Raw genomic sequence first — 16,370 nt, forward strand, 5'->3', positions numbered from 1 at the left:
GTGGAGTTTTGCTGTTGGAAAGCTCAAGAAGTGAGCAATGTTATAGCTGCACAGGATGAATATAGGGAATTTCTCAAAGACCTTGGTATGTGCCATTGTCATCTCTTGGCTGTGATAAAGACAGGTTGTTCATTTGCATCTCATGTCTCTGAGCAAGTACTTTGCAAAGAGCACCATAAAATTGTTGGTTTAGTTTCTCAAGACTCCTTGCTCAGCTGCTCCTAGCCTGGGAGATGGCTAATGTGCGGTGCTTAATGTCCCACTCATGCCTTAATTTCTGCTGACAGAAAGTCACATGTTGTGGGCCCACTCCTGATACAAAAGCTCCTCTTAGGACTTACAGACTGCACATCCCTTTCTGAGCCATTAAAAAACCCAGCTGGATGGACATTATCTGTACGTCACGTTGACTGGGCTCTGAGAGTGATGCAGAAGCAACTTTTTTCTCTCTCGTTTTACCTTGTGTACAGTAACTTCACAGTTGCTCAGGTTGTGGCTTTGATTTGCTTTGATCTTTTTATATTTTTTTTTAATAGTTTTCAAAGGAAAAAAACTAGGTTTGATCTTACTTCAAGGACTTACTCGGTATCAGGAGATACAGGTTGTGGAAGGTAGACAAGCCCAATATTGTAAGATCTCGCAAGTGTCTGTCTGCTGCTGATTCTGCTTCATTGGCCAGTGTCCTAAAAATGGAATCTTATGCTCCCTTACAGCACCTGTGTGGGTGTGGGCCTGTTGAAACACCGATCAAAGTTTTTCTGACTATAAACCAGCAGTGGTGTGAGTTATATATGATCCTCAATTGTTCTGAGGTCCATGAGGGAAGCAGAGGCTTTGTCTCCCTAGGGGAAGTTTTACTAGCTCAGTGAAGAAGATACACAAGTATTAGTCCATGACCACCTCGGGTACAAAATCATGCATCGTTATCAACCAATGGTGAGAGCACTTGGCTTTAAGATTCAGGCACGTCTTCTATATCTCAGGTGCCTATGTGATTTTTCATACTAGACTTCCTGGTCAGAGCATCCTACCAGTTGCCCCTTTGCAAAATGGTTCGTAATGCCCTGTTCAGAAATCACCTGGTGTCTGCCTTCTGGGGTGTAGGACTGCAAGACGAGGGTTTGGGTTTTATTCCTGTTTTGAGGAGGATGCAGCTGGAGAAAATGTCAGCTCCCAGATGGGGGGCGGGGCGGGAAGTCTGTCATGTAAGTGATACACATCTTACACTTTTGGTTTCCTCCACGTTGAATTTTTCTGTTTCTTAAAACCACATTGTCATGAGGGTTTTTTTCTGTCTTCAGCAGAACAGCTGTGGTGGTCTGCTTTTTGCTTAGAGTTAGCTTATTAAGTTTAAAACGTTCCTAAACATGTTCCTAAACTGAACTTGAATAATTTGCCTATTACAACGTGTATTCAGAGCAGCAAACACCTGAATCTTTGCTGAATGTTTGACCCAGAGTAGTCGGAGCCATTTGTTATCCTGGATCTACGGGCACCATTTCCACTAAATTGGGTGGACGGAGTTTGCCTGCAGATGGTGCTAGGGAACAGGTGTGCAGTAGTCTTAAGAATATTAATGTGATTGACATTAACGATAAATAATCACGTTGTTGTTGGAGATGCTAAACAGGTGATACCAGGCACCTTTATATGTGCTTCCTGCTGCCTGTGTGATGGGAAGGCTCCCAGTATTGCATGGGAATGCAATTATATATGGAGATGCTCCCAGTAAAAAGTCAGGCAGTGTTCAAATGCTTGCAGAGGTTTGGCCGCCTTATTCTTAATGAAATTTTTAGTCTTGGATGAAAATGCTGATTTTGCAAAAAAGGGCAATGTCAAGTATTTAGTCTGCTCAAAATTCCTCTCCCTGCAAGGGGGTGGCATTGCTCTGGTTCAGGCTTAGCGTCAGTCAGATGATATTTGCCCTGAGCTCTTGAATCCCTTTTGCTGCTGCAGCACTGCAAAACCCTGTAGACACGCTGACCCGCAGCAACCAGCTGGGTCGGGCGCTGCTGAGGGTGGCCAGCCCAGCATGGGTGGCTCTGTGGGACCTCTGCCCCCGTCCCTGCAGCAGCAGGGCTCAGAGGTGCTTGCGGTGGCGCAGGAGTGGGGCTGGGGCAGGAGGTGTGGGGCTGATTCCTCCAGGGTGAGAGGGCCCTGGCACTGCAACAGCCGTGGGAAGGGCGAGCCTGGCAGGGTGCCTGCGGCAAAACAGGCTGACTTTATCCTCTCCTTAGACCTGTGGCGCCTGAGCTAAGTCATGGCAGAGGTGGCCTGGTGCTTCAGAAAAGGAAAATGCAGCGTCATTCCCACCCCATCTTGGCAACCCTAGCACCAAACAAGGGTCAGAAGTAGCACCCTTTCCCGGTGCTGTTGGCTGTGCTCTCCGAGCCGTGCCCCAGCCCGCTGCAGTCGGTGCCGGCGAGGCAGCAGGTGCTGGAAATGAAGCCGTTGCTTTGTGCAGGAAACCCACCGGTTTAGGGCACTGGCTCAGAACGGGTGGCAGCTAATGTGCAGGGGGAGGAAGTGTGGTTTCCAAGCTGGGAAACAACGTTGATCCCTCAGCAGTCGTCTTGCATCTTTCCCTGGAAAGGAGGATTTATCAGAGAGCTTGCATTTCTGCCTGCAACTCCAGGCTAACACCTGGTCGGGGGGGGGCTCAGGAAGGCAGGGCGGCTCATGGGGAGCCGTGTGGCTGCACACCGTGAAACCCGCCATTCCCACAAAGGCTGCCCTCAGCAATACCAGAGTGTGTGCTGAGCCCTTTAGCAGCCTCTCAGGTTGTCCCGAGAAGCCATGTCCCCTCCCACATAGTACGGGACACTGGAGTGGCCAGAGATGTACCAGAGGAAGGGCTCAGTGCAGATTTAGCTGGATGCCATGTTTAGCTTCTGGGAAACCTGAGAGGAAATGAGAGAGAGCACAGAGTTAGTGGAGACCCAAGTTTTCTCTTCATTTGTGCCATTAATTCTGAGAGACGCCAACAGCCCTGGTGACCTCTGTCTCACAGACGGAATGGCACAGATGCTCTGCAGCAGTACAGAAGGCGGAAGGTCCGAAGCTCCATCTGACACCTTTAGCCATCACCTTTCCCTGGGATGCTACAGGCAGCGGATCTGCATTTTTGAATGACTCCTCATGTCTGTGTCTTTCAGGATGTGCATGATGTGATAGAAAAATCAAGAAAGGTTTGTGATTTCTTTGGCATAAGTAGTGCCTTGCTCGTCAGTCAATACTCTGTTATTGATACAGCTCTGGCTGGTACAGCTTCTGCCAGAAAGAAAAGCCCTATGTCACTCAGTTCTTTCCAGGCTTAAAATAACGCACGCAGATGTACTGCGTGCACCAGGGACTCCCACATGTGCAAGGGCTTACGGTGAGTGCATAGCTTAACACCAGGCGTAAATAATGAGGGGGGTGCAGGGTGGCGGTAATAATGTGAAGGTACTTTCCATAGGGCAAGATGTGGAGCTTGGAGATCTAGATTGCTTCTAAAGTGGATTTGTCTGTTGATAGAGACAAAATAGTGGGCCAGCGTGTGCTGTCAGTGGCTACCAAATCACACAGAGGTACTTTGCACCTTCCTGGTTCAGTGAGGAACCTTCCTTGAATCAGTAAGTACCAAGGGTGGGAAGGACGCTGAAATTGCTGCTCCTCAGCTGGCTGGCATCATTGTTCTTTCGCCACGCATGCCAGGCCGTTTGCAGGACTCACGTGGAACAAGACTGAGGTGATTTTGCCTGAAGGCCAAGTGACTTGCAGGAGTGGAGAGGGTATAGCAGAACTACAAGGTTCAGGATGAGTCACTTGAACACCTCAGATCCTGGAAAACCTCTCTGAGTTCAGGACCAACAGCTAAGTGTCTGACTAAGGGCTCGATCTGTGCTCACTCAAATAGTTTTTGGAGGGCTGCAGGTGGTTTAACCTCCTGGGCCCTTTCTTCTGAAACTTGTTTTTAGTCATGGACTACCAGAGCCTGAACTCTGGGACAAGTTACAAGGGTAATGAGTTTTTCCAGATTTTGACATGGGAACAAGCGAGGAGGTGGTGATGAGGCCAAGTGGATGATATGCTCTTTAATCCTGCTGTTTATTGTGATAAGAGTTTAAACAAATTGACCAAAGACTTTTACTGGAGGTGCTTCCAACAGGCTCCTATGCAATACATAGATAGGCCCTTTAGAGGCAAAAGCAAATAAATAATTGGCTGGAAATGCAACTTTCATCGCGAATGAACTTCTGCTTTTGTTTGTTTTTTCACTAATGCAGGCTGGGGTTCGATCCTCTGTTCCCGTTATAGAGCAGGAAAATGGATTTGTGAGAGTCACTGCTTAGCAGAAAGGTTTGTTTTTCTTCTTCTTGCTTTCTATACTCAGTACAAAGATACAGCTGAGATCAAAGAAGGGATATGAATTGCCATAGCACCTAGTTGTCTCAGCATTTCCCTTTTCAGCAGGTGGTTATCCATCCGTCCATTTCCCCTGGGTTGACTTTTCCATTGGTGTGAATCGGCTGGGGCACGGGCATGGAAACCCTCACCGCACTGCGTGGGGGGCTCACCGTGCAGTGAGTGCAGAGCACCCGCTCCAGGGCCTGGCAAATTTTTATGCCCCTCTTTGAGCTGCTGTAAATGACAGAACAGTGAGGAAACACAGTGAGGATCATGGCCCTGATGAACTAGTGCCTGGGGCAGGAACTGATACCCACGTCCCCAAATGCTCGGTGCTGTGCACAGAGAGATGCTGCTAACAGGGTGCTTAATGCCAGCAGAGGGGATCAGTGCCACTACCACACCCAGGTCTGCTGGTGAAAATGGTGGTGTGTCCCACCTGAAAAAGCAGAAATAATGAGGCACTGGGTCAGGGAGTCTGTAGGAACAAGGTGTAGCCCCTCTATGCCCTAGAAAACTGTGCTTTGGGGGCACAGAGCCACTGGCGTGTGGAGCGCTTGCCATGTAGGCGAGTGCACAGGCGGCATCAAGGAACCTAAGGCAAAGCTAAAAAAATTTTAGAGAAGCAGCACATGCACAGAACAGGAATATCTGGCTTGTTTTCAAAGGGCTCAGAAGAGCAGCAAGCTACTACTGCGACGATGCTTGGGGACATATCTGATGTCCTACCAAAGTGACAGTCAGCATCAAAATATATAGATGTTGTCTGCAATGCTTGGGCAAGGTAACATGTCTATGCATGCTGCCTTCAAGGGCAGGCGAGGCAGCTGCACGGTGTCCATGGCCAGTGGCCACATACAGGTGAGCCTGGCCGGCCACGGCACAGCACCAGTGGTGTGGCGTGGCTGAGCAAGCCTTCAGCTTCCCAGCGCAGGAGCGAGGACAGCTGCCTGAAAGACCCTAGTGCAGCACCGATGTGGGGGGAAGCAGGGCCACATCTCCTTGTTTTGGAAGTGCAGGGAGTGAGACCTGGAAAAGCCACAACATGGGCAGCGTAATCCAACTGGTGATGCCCCGGAGGTACCTACCGCCTGCTGGGCATGGGCTGTGCCTGGGGCTGGCTGTTAGAGCCTGCCTGCAGAGGTGGGAGAGCTGCCTGTGCCCCCAGCCCCGCTCAGTCCCTACCTATGAAGCCCGTAGTGCTAAAGAGCAGCAGAGCTGTGCCCCATGGTACCATGACGGGTGTCCACTCCATCTGCTGCAAGGTCCCCGCGGCTGCTGGCACTTACTGCACCTGGGCCACGCTTGCTGCCAGGGAATAACAGCTGATGTATCCCTGCCTCCTCCCGCCCCCAAAGGCATCCTGGCTCCGTCACTGTGTGTTTTGGGTTCATCCCATTTGGGGCAGAGCAGATGGGCAGTGCAGCGCTGCAAGTCCAGGTGACGTGCCTGGCTCCTTCCCATGTGTATGTTGTATTTCTGTGACAGGGTGTGGACACTTGGCTTAACTTCTTTAATATGCACATTCAGATTTTACATCCTCTGTCTCGGCTGTGCCAGGGCTGTATGCTCTGTCACCAAAGAGGGCAAAGAGACGCTTGGCTCCTTGGCAGTGCCCAGCCGCAGCTTAGATAAAGTACATGTATCCTGCATTGACATAAGTTATCTCGCAAGCAGTACAACCAATAAAGTCTTTTTGTCCCAGGGATTTATGACCTCCTCACCACAGCAATCCCAGTCTCCTGCCCATGTCCTGTGATGCTCTCACTACAGCCCAGCACTCCTGGTCCCGCATTTCCAGCTCCCTGATCCCTGCCATGGTACCACCTGCTCCGCCGTGTACCCTCTGGGCTTTGCCCGTCACAGCACCTTGGCTTTCTTGTGTGTCCCTGTGGTCTCCCTGTAATTCTCCATCTCTCTTCCATGTTGTCTCCCTGAGACAATGGTTGGATCGCCATTTAGGCAAGAAATAGCACATGCTGAGATCAGTCTGGAGCTGGGCAGGTCATGCTTGGGTTGTCAGACTCAGCACCTGGGTGTGTGCCTCTTCTTGGTAGCCTCAAGGGGGAATGGAGAGGGTCAGTGTCACCTACGTGGCCACCAACTCTCACAAACCTTATAGGAACTTTGTATCTTCAAGAGCTCTGTTCGACTGCCAAATTTTGTTGACCGCCGTCAAAACCTGAGATGTAGATGTGTACTAGGAGGCAGCATGACCATGCTAACTCATTTCCATACGCATGGGAATATGTGTATGTTGGAGGCTGCATCTCCCAGGCGGAATTGGACCTGCTGCTTGGGACCTCCTAGGTCTGCTCAGCACATGACCACTGGTGAACCCATGAAAGGGAAAGGACCTGGGATTATCTAGCAGGAAGGTCTGTCTTTGTGAAGTGCACTGCCTGGAGAGGGCAGCTTTGAAGTCCTGATTGGCACTGACCCTTTGCTATAAATACATAGAGAGAGCATTTTTGTGCTCAGAACATTTCTGGATGCACAACAAAGGGGGAGGAAGCAAACAAATGGAGCACTGTGGGAAGAAGTTAAATGGAGCACTATGTGGGGAGCACCAATCAAACTATCACTAAATAACTTCCTTTCTCTTCAGGGGCCATTATTCCTGGGTGGAAAAGTCGGGGTAGAAACTCAGGTCTGTACTACACAGGACCTCTGTGCTGAGTTGAGGCAATGGCAAGTGCATATGCAGTGGGGTGACACGTATATAATATGCATGAGCAGACGTCAGCGCTCTCTGAAATAATCCCTTCTGTGCTCAGTGAGTGTAGCACATCCATTGATAATCTGTGTGGGGAGACACACCATTTATCCAAAGAGTTTTTTTCTTGGCCAGCACATGGACGCTGCTGTGGTATCAGGATGATCAGAGCTTCCTCCTGGAGTCCTTAGGTTGCCCATTTTTTTGGAGACATGCAGCTACACACAGTGGTCTTGCTTCATCCCTGCTGTCTTAGTGGATGCACGTTGTGGCAGGGGAGGGTGAATGCTGGGGCATAACTCAAGGAGGGTAAGTGCTGACCCCGTTGCCACCAGTGCAGACAGAGTTGAGGTTCAGTGGGAGCCCTGCTGGTAGAGGCTCTCTTGCCCCCACCTCCCAGGAATGAGGAGGTCTCCTTCCCTCCCAGCCTCTTTCCACACGACACTGGATGGGGGTCTCATTGCTGGAAGCCCACAGGGAAGTTTTACCAAAGCTGAGGACAGGGTGCTTGGGAAATTGGTTTGTCTGTGTCCTGTTTGCTGTTGAGCTCCTGAACATGACCCTGTGCTCTTGAATAGCCCAGAGTGATGAAGGGCTTGGCTGAAAAGGCAGTGATTTTTGGGACTGGTCTGGTCCAACAAGACCTGTTCCCTGACAACTGCCTTCCTTCTGGAAAGGACACCACGCAGGACCAGGCTGCCAGGGACCTATTAAGTTGCCAAGATGCCTTTCTCAGAGGTTTCCCAGCTCTTAGAGGATGAGGCTCAATTCAGTTCAGCCAGATTAGGAAGAACGGGGTCTTTCTTCCTCCGCTTACTAGCAGAGTTACCTGGACTAGTATCCCTCCAACCATCTTTGAATCTATCTTTTCATTTTCTTCTCAAAGGGCTGAGTAATTAGGTTATTCAGAAGCTGCAAGCAATGCAGTAGACTGATACTCTCTGTCCCAGACTGTCATTTTCATGATTTGCATTTCAAGATGCACAATAATACTGCTGTGCGTGGTTTTGTTTGCTGTGGCTCAGCTTAGCACCCAGCAGTCTTTACAAAGCACATGAGCTGGTTTACTACAGGACGTGGAATCTGTCCTCCTGCTCTTCAAGAAATACAAAGATAAGCTGGTGGCCATTGGCGAGGTAATCTGCTCTGATTTCTGCATAACCAGAGTTTGCTTGATTTGACTATATGGAAACTGTCTTAAGGTGCGTATAACTCATTGTAATCTCTGGTTGTTTACATTCCTCTGTGTGGACAGATACAAAATGAGTTAGGATTAAAACCAAAAACTTTATTTTCCTGGCTAAATATCTGTGCAAGATTAAAATGAAAATTGCAAAGCCCCACAAGGAGGATGTATTGATAGGTGTCTGAATGCTGGTCTCCTGCTATGAAGACGTTGTAGGGAAGCTAGAAAAGCTACTTTAGTTCTTTACCAGGAGTATTTTCATAGCTGATGACACATTTTCTTGGGTTTTATTATTCATATGTTACTGTATTTCCAGGTATGTTGCCTTTTGGTGGGTGCTGTTTTCTGCTGTTTCTTCATTGCTAAAAGCTTCTGCCACCTCTCCTGAGAAAATGAAGCTAGCAAAAGCATTAGATCCCCACAGTTTGAAGTTCATCCCATTTTGTGAAGTGTTAGCTGGCGCTTTGCATGGGTTGGGCTGGACTTCACTCCATGGCTCATGTCCATGCCTGAGCAATGCCAGGAGCAGCAGAGAGTCGTGCTGCAGCTGGCCACGGCAAAACAACTGGCCTTGCTGCTGTGAGCCAGAGACCTTTCACACAGTGTCTTCTTCATACGCTGGACTTTAACTAGACTCGACACCTGTTTCCTGCATCACAGCTCCACAGGCAAGCTCTAAAGAACACTATGGGGTGTTTTGAAGTTTGAGTTTATCCAAGTGATCAATGGCTGGAGATGAAAAACTAACAATACTTGTGAGCACTGACATCTAGGAGCGTGACATCTTTGCCAAACGTGAAGTAGAAAAATGTTCCTTTCCAGCTGTGCTTCTGCTAAGGTTGTGGGAACTTCCTAGACTTTCTGCCAAAGACACTTTTTTTTAATGATTCTTCACCTTTATTCTGTTAGTACCCACACCATCCTTTCAGTGGTAACTGGGCTATGCTTCCCTGAAAGGACCACTCAGGATTTAGAGTTGTGATAATTACTCTCAAGGCTTCGTTTTCTCTCCCACACTATATGACATAGGGGAGGAAAGGTTCTTATTGAATAAAGGGGTGAAAAATGAAAGAGGGCCTGCTTTCACCTCCACGGAACTTGGCTAATGATTTGCCCATGATACCCAGGAGCAGATGTGCCTCCTGTTGAGTTACTCTTAAAAACTCCTTCTTGACTCAAGGTCAGATTTCAGCAGCTTGCCGAATCTGCTTTCTGGCATCCAGCATCGCTTTGTCCTGTGTGTAGCTCCTAGGAGCCCAAGGCTGTTGTACAGCCAGTGGAGAGAAGTAAGCACCCAAAGCAGAGCTGTTCTCAGGACCCCAGTTATTTCCTCTTCATTCCCCTCCTAAGGTTTCTAAAACCTACAAGTTGTTGGTACTGTCTGAGGTCTTAAAGGACATAAATACTCTGTTCAGCCTGTGTTTGCAGTTCATGGGAAATACAGGATTATCTCCAAAGATTTAAACAGTCTGGATGCCATTCTGGCAGAGCTTATTTTGCATGTTGCTATATTGATTGCTGTTGTGAGACTGACCTTCTCATGGGCTATTTATTTTCCTGGCTGCACTGGTGAGAGAAGTTAATTAAACAGATTCCACTGGAGAACATTTGCTTGGAGACAGATTCCCCTTCCCTTTCTCCAAACAAAGAGGTATAGTCAAAAACATGTAGATTAGTCCTTACATTTTTCTCCTTTAAAATCCTTTTCCTATATTCTCTCTAAAGTTTATGCACTGTAAGAGCCTTAGTGCTATATAACATTTACATGTGTTCTTTTTTACTGTTCTGGTCTTATTACTTTAAAAAACCTTATTTTTATATATATATATATATATATATATATATATGGGTGGGTGTCATGGGTGTTGGTCTCTTTTACCAAGTAACAAGCAATAGAACCAGAGAAAATAGCTTCAGGTTGTGCTGGGGAGGTTTAGATTGGCTATCAGGAAAAACTTCACTGAAAGTGTTATCAAGCATTGAAACAGGCTGCCCAGGGAAGTGGCTGAGTCACCATCCCTGGAGGTTACAAGTCATGTAGATGTGGCACTTAGGGACATGGTTTAATGGTGGGCTTGGTACTGTTAGGTTAATAGTTGAACTCAATGAGCTTAAAGGTCTTTTCCAACTGAAATGATTCTATGATCCCACGATTCTATGGTTCTACGATTATATATATATGAGCCGAAGGGATCTCACAAGATTGATAATTTGTAAGTCAACACCTCAGCTATCGGGCTGACATTATATGACTGGTGCTCCAGTAAAACACACTGCTGAATGTATTCATGGATGTCAGGTGCTGGGTGAGTGCCTGAGTGCCAGAGGTGCTGAGTGCCTTCCGTTCCCAGGAGAACAAAAGCCCTAAACAATGCTTGAGGGAAGGACACTGTAGGAATTTGCTTGTGTGCCGTCAGGACCTGGATGTAGCGTTGAGTGGGTCAGTGTGCAGGCAAGAGGTGGAAGCAGAAAGCCAGGCTCTCCCCCGCTTTCTCTATATCTGGGTCGAGCAGATGTTGTCACTCCCATGCAAAAAGCTCTAGATGCTCTGGGGTTGTCCTCAGCATGGAGCTGCCCACTGACCAGTGGCTGTGGCAGTAATGGTATGGCTGACAGGGTCACTGATCATAAAAGGGAGGCAATTTATTATCTCCCTTAATAATAAAAGGGAGGGAATTTTCTGTGAGAGATTCTGGATTTGCAGCTAATCTGAAATAGTTTATATCTTGCTAGGTGTGCCGCAAAAGACAACTGTTTGAAAAGCTTTTTGGAGAACACTTGGAGCGCTTTCTCAACACAGGAGCTCCAAAAAGGAAGCCCTAGTGTCTGGCTGGCTGACTTCCTGATCAAGTGATTAACACTGCTGGAATGTTAATGCATTTTCCATAACATACTGTCACAGCCAGGGTCTTGGGCAGGCATCTTTTATTGTTATTCTAGCTAAACAAAAAAATTCCTGCTGGTTTTTAGTTAAGCTGAGGTCAGCCAGCATTTTCCCCATCGAATGGATGTAGGTCTTTAAAGAACATGGCTCTCTTCCTGCTGATAGCCTCTTCAGAGAGAAACTGGGAACTTCAAGCTGTTACTAAATATTTGGTTTTCCTCAATAGTCAAAGTACCGACATTTCTCAGGCTTGGGTGAGCAATCTGTCTCTAAAATACAAGCACATTTCCATATTCCATTTCCTCTCAACAGCTCCAAATCCACGTCCTTTCCATTTAATTTTCAAAGGATGTACGTGCATGAACCAGGGAGGTCGTTGCAATGAATCAGGTAGTGAAAGAGAGATGGAAAATTTAAGTTATGTGTTTTTCATGAGCACAGTGCTTTAATTATTATAGCTCTTACGTTACGTGAGACGTCCTGAAAGTGGAGCGGACATTTTGTCGTTGTTGCTCTGAACGGTTGTTTCACCAGCAAATTGCTTCCACATTGCTATATATTCCTGTGTAGATGGGGCAGGGAGCGGGAACTCCGGGCATTCTGCATCCACAGAAGGCTACATCTGGGTTAGTCACTTGGGAGCCTGCTATAGCCAGTAAAGAAAGCCTTTAGGGGGCAATTCCTCTCATATTACTGAATTCTTACCTGGATATCAACCCGGAGTTGATAGATGGGTTGTGTTCATGGAAGCCTGCAATATCTCCCCGGTGTACTATTTAGGATGGAGTGAACTGCAGCTGAGCAGTTCCTCGAGCTGTAGGTGAACCAAGCCAACCCACTCAGATGCGCTGGCTGCATCTGCACGACTTCTCTCATCACTGCTGTCCCATGGTCCTTTCACAGATCACGTTTTTGTCACTTGGTCTCTCTCACGAAAGAGCCTTGTCAATTAACTTTTAGGAAAGAAATGAACCCAAGGAGATCCAGATTGTCTGCCAGCACATTCCTCAGGTAAGAGGCACATCAGTGGAGGGAATTTGTGAAGGAAAAACAAAATGCCTCAAAGCTTCTCCACAAAGTTAACCAGCCTTTGAGCAAATGGGTTCTTGTCAAAACCAAAAATGTTCATCCAAGACAACCCTTCTGCAGATCATACTTTTTATTAATTTTTGTGGGTGTATACACTTTTCTTACTGTGTATAAAGGTTTCAGATGGAAGTTAACGTTTCTTGTAATATATGAAGAGCCTGTTAATCTTGGTGAATAAGAACTCAATAAATTTTACCTACTGTATTTGTTCACATGATTATTTTTTCGTACACAATTTTTTTTTCCTGCACTTGCTTTGGTAGGAAACTTAGGGGTAAAATTCCATTACGTATATGAAAATGATAGCTAACTAGAAAAGGAAGACCAGATGGCAGCTGACAGAAGTACCAGATGTACATTTCTGCATCTTTTGTATGGATTGAGACACCCAGGAACACAAATTTCTGTTGTTTACAGTAGATGAGTTCATTACCCATATTTTAAAATTCAGAACTTTGATACTTAAGAGTATACTTCTATTTTCCTGTCAGTACATGAAAAATTGAATCCAGGTCATTGGCAAACATGCCTACTGTGGGCAGGCATATTCCAAAACTGAGGTGGCTAGACAAACACCTGGACCTACAAACAAATTTCAGTTAAGTGGCGTGTGTTGCAACTGTTCATTCTCTGGGTGGGATTATGGCTTTATCTTGTGGGGACAGTGGGCAAATGTTGCTGGAATGAGGACTGTATAGGAGGAAGAGGATGTTTACATTTTCCCCTGTATTCTCTAATAGCTTTCAATCAAGAAATTTAAACATGTGACTCTCCCAACTACTTTCTTTCAAGTCCAGTTTATTGAGGTTTGTTTAGCATCCTACTATAATAGGTCATTTCTAGCTCAGTTGGAACTTCAGATCCTTTGTTCTGAATTCCCTTTCTTAAGCTGCTGTAGTTTTCTTGTTTAAACAGCTTGTCTGGAAGACAAGGACCTGGTGCACTCTTGCCATGTATGTTTCCTCTGCATTGAGAGATCAACTTTTGCATTGAAAGTCATAGAGTTAAACGCATTTTTAAATAATTTTGGGGTTTTTTTTCCTTTAAAGACTAAAATACTTGGTTTGAATTGTTAAAAAAGAAAATCTGGAAGTCTTAACTGTGTGCCTGCTGTTTTATTTTACCATTGTTGATATTTTGGCAAAATTCTATATCGTTCTTTCTGACTAGTAACCTTGGGCTCAAGTTTTCCAAAGATGGATTACTTGTGGGGTTTTTTTTTTGGGGGTGGTTTAAATACTATTTTGAGATTTGGAAGAAGGACATAACTGGGAATTGGTATCACTGAAATAATCTAGATAGGAGTGTTAGAAAGCTAATTACACCCTGAAAGCAGCACTCTGTAGGTGGGTTTCCTTTATTTTGCGAAATGCCCTGGATGGACTGAAACAAAAAGGCACTTTCTGAGCCATTTTTTGTACAAAGATGGCATTATCTGCAAGATAAAATTAAAGTTTTGAAATAGTTATGAAAATACATTGTTCTTTCAGTGGAACATGTATTACAGGAGGAGCAGTAACACCACTACAAAATAGGGCATTGCACTTCTAATTGCTTTTTAACTTTCTCCAGCCTGAAAATTTGAGTGCTTGGCCTCTGCCTGACTTCTGAAATTTGGGCACAAGAAGGTAATTGCTGTGGAGTACATTAGTATCAGCTACTTGCCAGTGACTGCCTGATACATAAGGCATATTGTAGTCTTTTCACAGCATTCAGGAAAACAACTCAGTGTTTGGGTATATGGGAGCAATTATTGGCTCTATCACTAACAGGAATATCCAGGAGATAATAAATTTTCAGTTAGAGGGTAGGCTGAAAAAGGATAATAGCCATTTTAAGCTAAACTTGTGCTGTAAACCTTGACATCAGTGTACTGTTTTCAGCTTAATAAATTGTCCATGAAATGCAGAAATCCAAGGACTTGCGTTTTAATTTAACTCCTACCATGGATGTTTTTCATGGGGTGACTTCCTCTTGTTGGGCAACTATGTCCTTGGCCCTGCTTCTTGTACAAATGGGTGTAAATCAGAAGTAATGGTTGTGAAACCTATGAAATACAGCAGTGTAAAAAGTCAGGAGGTAAGTATCAAAGCTTTGCCTTGATGCTGTCGGTTTGATTTGCCTTTTCCTTCCTTGTTTAGGAAGCTACTTCTGGAGATAAACATCCCCAAAGATGGAATTGTATTGACCGTACCTCATCAAAATCAACCATTTTTTTTTCCACCAAGATCAGTGCAGCTGTAGCAAAGGTGGATTTGGCTTTGTGTTAGTCTGTTTTAAATAAAACTTCTTTCTGAAAAAAGTCTCCTGTCCTTATGGGAGGCAGCTTTCATCCAGGTGCTCCTTCCACTGCCAGGCTTAGCCTCTCTTTCTCTGCAGCTCCCTGATGTCTAGTTATTTCTTCCATGCAGGATCCCTGTGCAGGAAGCAGATGATGCTCTGTGTGCTGAAGCGTCAGGCAGACAGAGGAGACAATGCCCTGTGGGCACTGTGGCGGTGAAACCCAAAGCGCGCCAGCAATTCTAGAACAGGCTGAATTTGAACCTCTTGCTGAGGGTATTAGCTGGCAGCCGCTCTGCCTGCTGGATGGAGCCAAGGCTGTAACAGTAGGAAAAGGAAGAATGAGAAAAGAACAAAGCCTACTTTCCTCTGTCTTTAAGAAGTAGATGTTTTCTTTGGATGGACTTTAAGGTCATTGAAAATTCAATGGGGAAAAAACGTTAAATTAAATCAGCTGTGGATCAATGTTTACATTTTCTTCCAAAAGAACAAGAGTTGTTTAGGACACTAATGCTACATCTATACAACCCAGGCAAAGTGTCACGGTCCTTTCCCTGGCCCTAAGGCCAATCTGCAACCTGTGCCTGGGATTGCTGTAGCAGTTTAGCAGTGTGGGTGACGGGGTCCCAGTGACCACGAATGGGTACTGCTGGAAGTACTAATGTAGGCATAATCTCAGGTGTGTTTTTAGCATATTTCTGCCAATGTGTAACATGGACATATGTTTCTGAAGTGAAAGCTGGCTATGCTGTTGCTTTGATAATGTTTGTTTCAGTTCCTACTACACTTCCTCTTGAAGTTCTCCTGTTTTAAAATAGGTTTCCTTGCTACGGAGCAGTAGCACTTGAACTGTGAAGTCAGGCAAAAGAATTCAGAGGAATTTACCCAGCCTCTGGCTTTACACAGGAAAAGTAAAAATAAATTGGGCTTTTTCTTGGCATGAATGAAAGAGGCAAGAAGGGCCTAAATCTGACATAGGTAATTTTATTTTTAAAAAGCAGGTTTCTAGCACACACACCTGTGATCTGTAAATTCAGGATTCACTTCCCGTAGCCTCTAAAAATCCACAGAGCCTGCAATTATCATTGCCATTGCTCAGCTAAGGAAAGCAAAAGTAGCCTAATTAATATTTTGAAGCATGTGTTTGTATTATTCTTCATGCTGTAAATAAGATCAGAGACTGTGGCTTACACAGATCACCTGATCTGGAGTAAAATACCACCTCATAATTAGCGAGGGAACTGGAGGCTGGTGGCTAAGCGCTTCTACCCTGCGGACACAGACCAGGCCAGGCTCTGCCATACAGGTGAACAACGGCGCTGTGTGATCTGCTGAGCGCGCCCCAAATCATTTCCCACAGGGACCGGTAACGTACTCCTGATGCTAACAGACATAAATATTTCTGTATGTTCCTAATGCTCTTTGGAGAACGACCTGTCCCTTGACGAGGGTGTGCTGCAGGCCGCGGCGGGGTGCCAGGCACCGCTCCCCCAGACACCTCCCTGCGGGCTCTGAGAGAGGCTGCTCGCCGAGGTGGCAGCTAACCGCCTCCACGCGTCACCCCGACGGGCAGTTGTCTGGGGTACGCATCAAATCAAACGTCAGAGGCTGGTGGATACGAGGAACGTGCCGCCTGCGGCTCTGGAGGCCACGAGGGGCTGGGGCGGCCTGCAGCCCCCCGCGCTGTGCCCGTCCTGGCTGCCCTGCCCTGCCAGGCCGGCCCATGGCCCTGCCCAGCCGCCCCGTGTCACCTCAGCGCGCTCCTCTGCATCCTGCCGAGAGGCAGGTCTCGCTGTGGCAGGGCAAGGGCAGGGGTCGCCCCTGAG

This window comes from Falco cherrug, chromosome 13 (assembly GCF_023634085.1).
Source record: "Falco cherrug isolate bFalChe1 chromosome 13, bFalChe1.pri, whole genome shotgun sequence".
Classification (NCBI taxonomy): Eukaryota; Metazoa; Chordata; class Aves; order Falconiformes; family Falconidae; genus Falco; species Falco cherrug.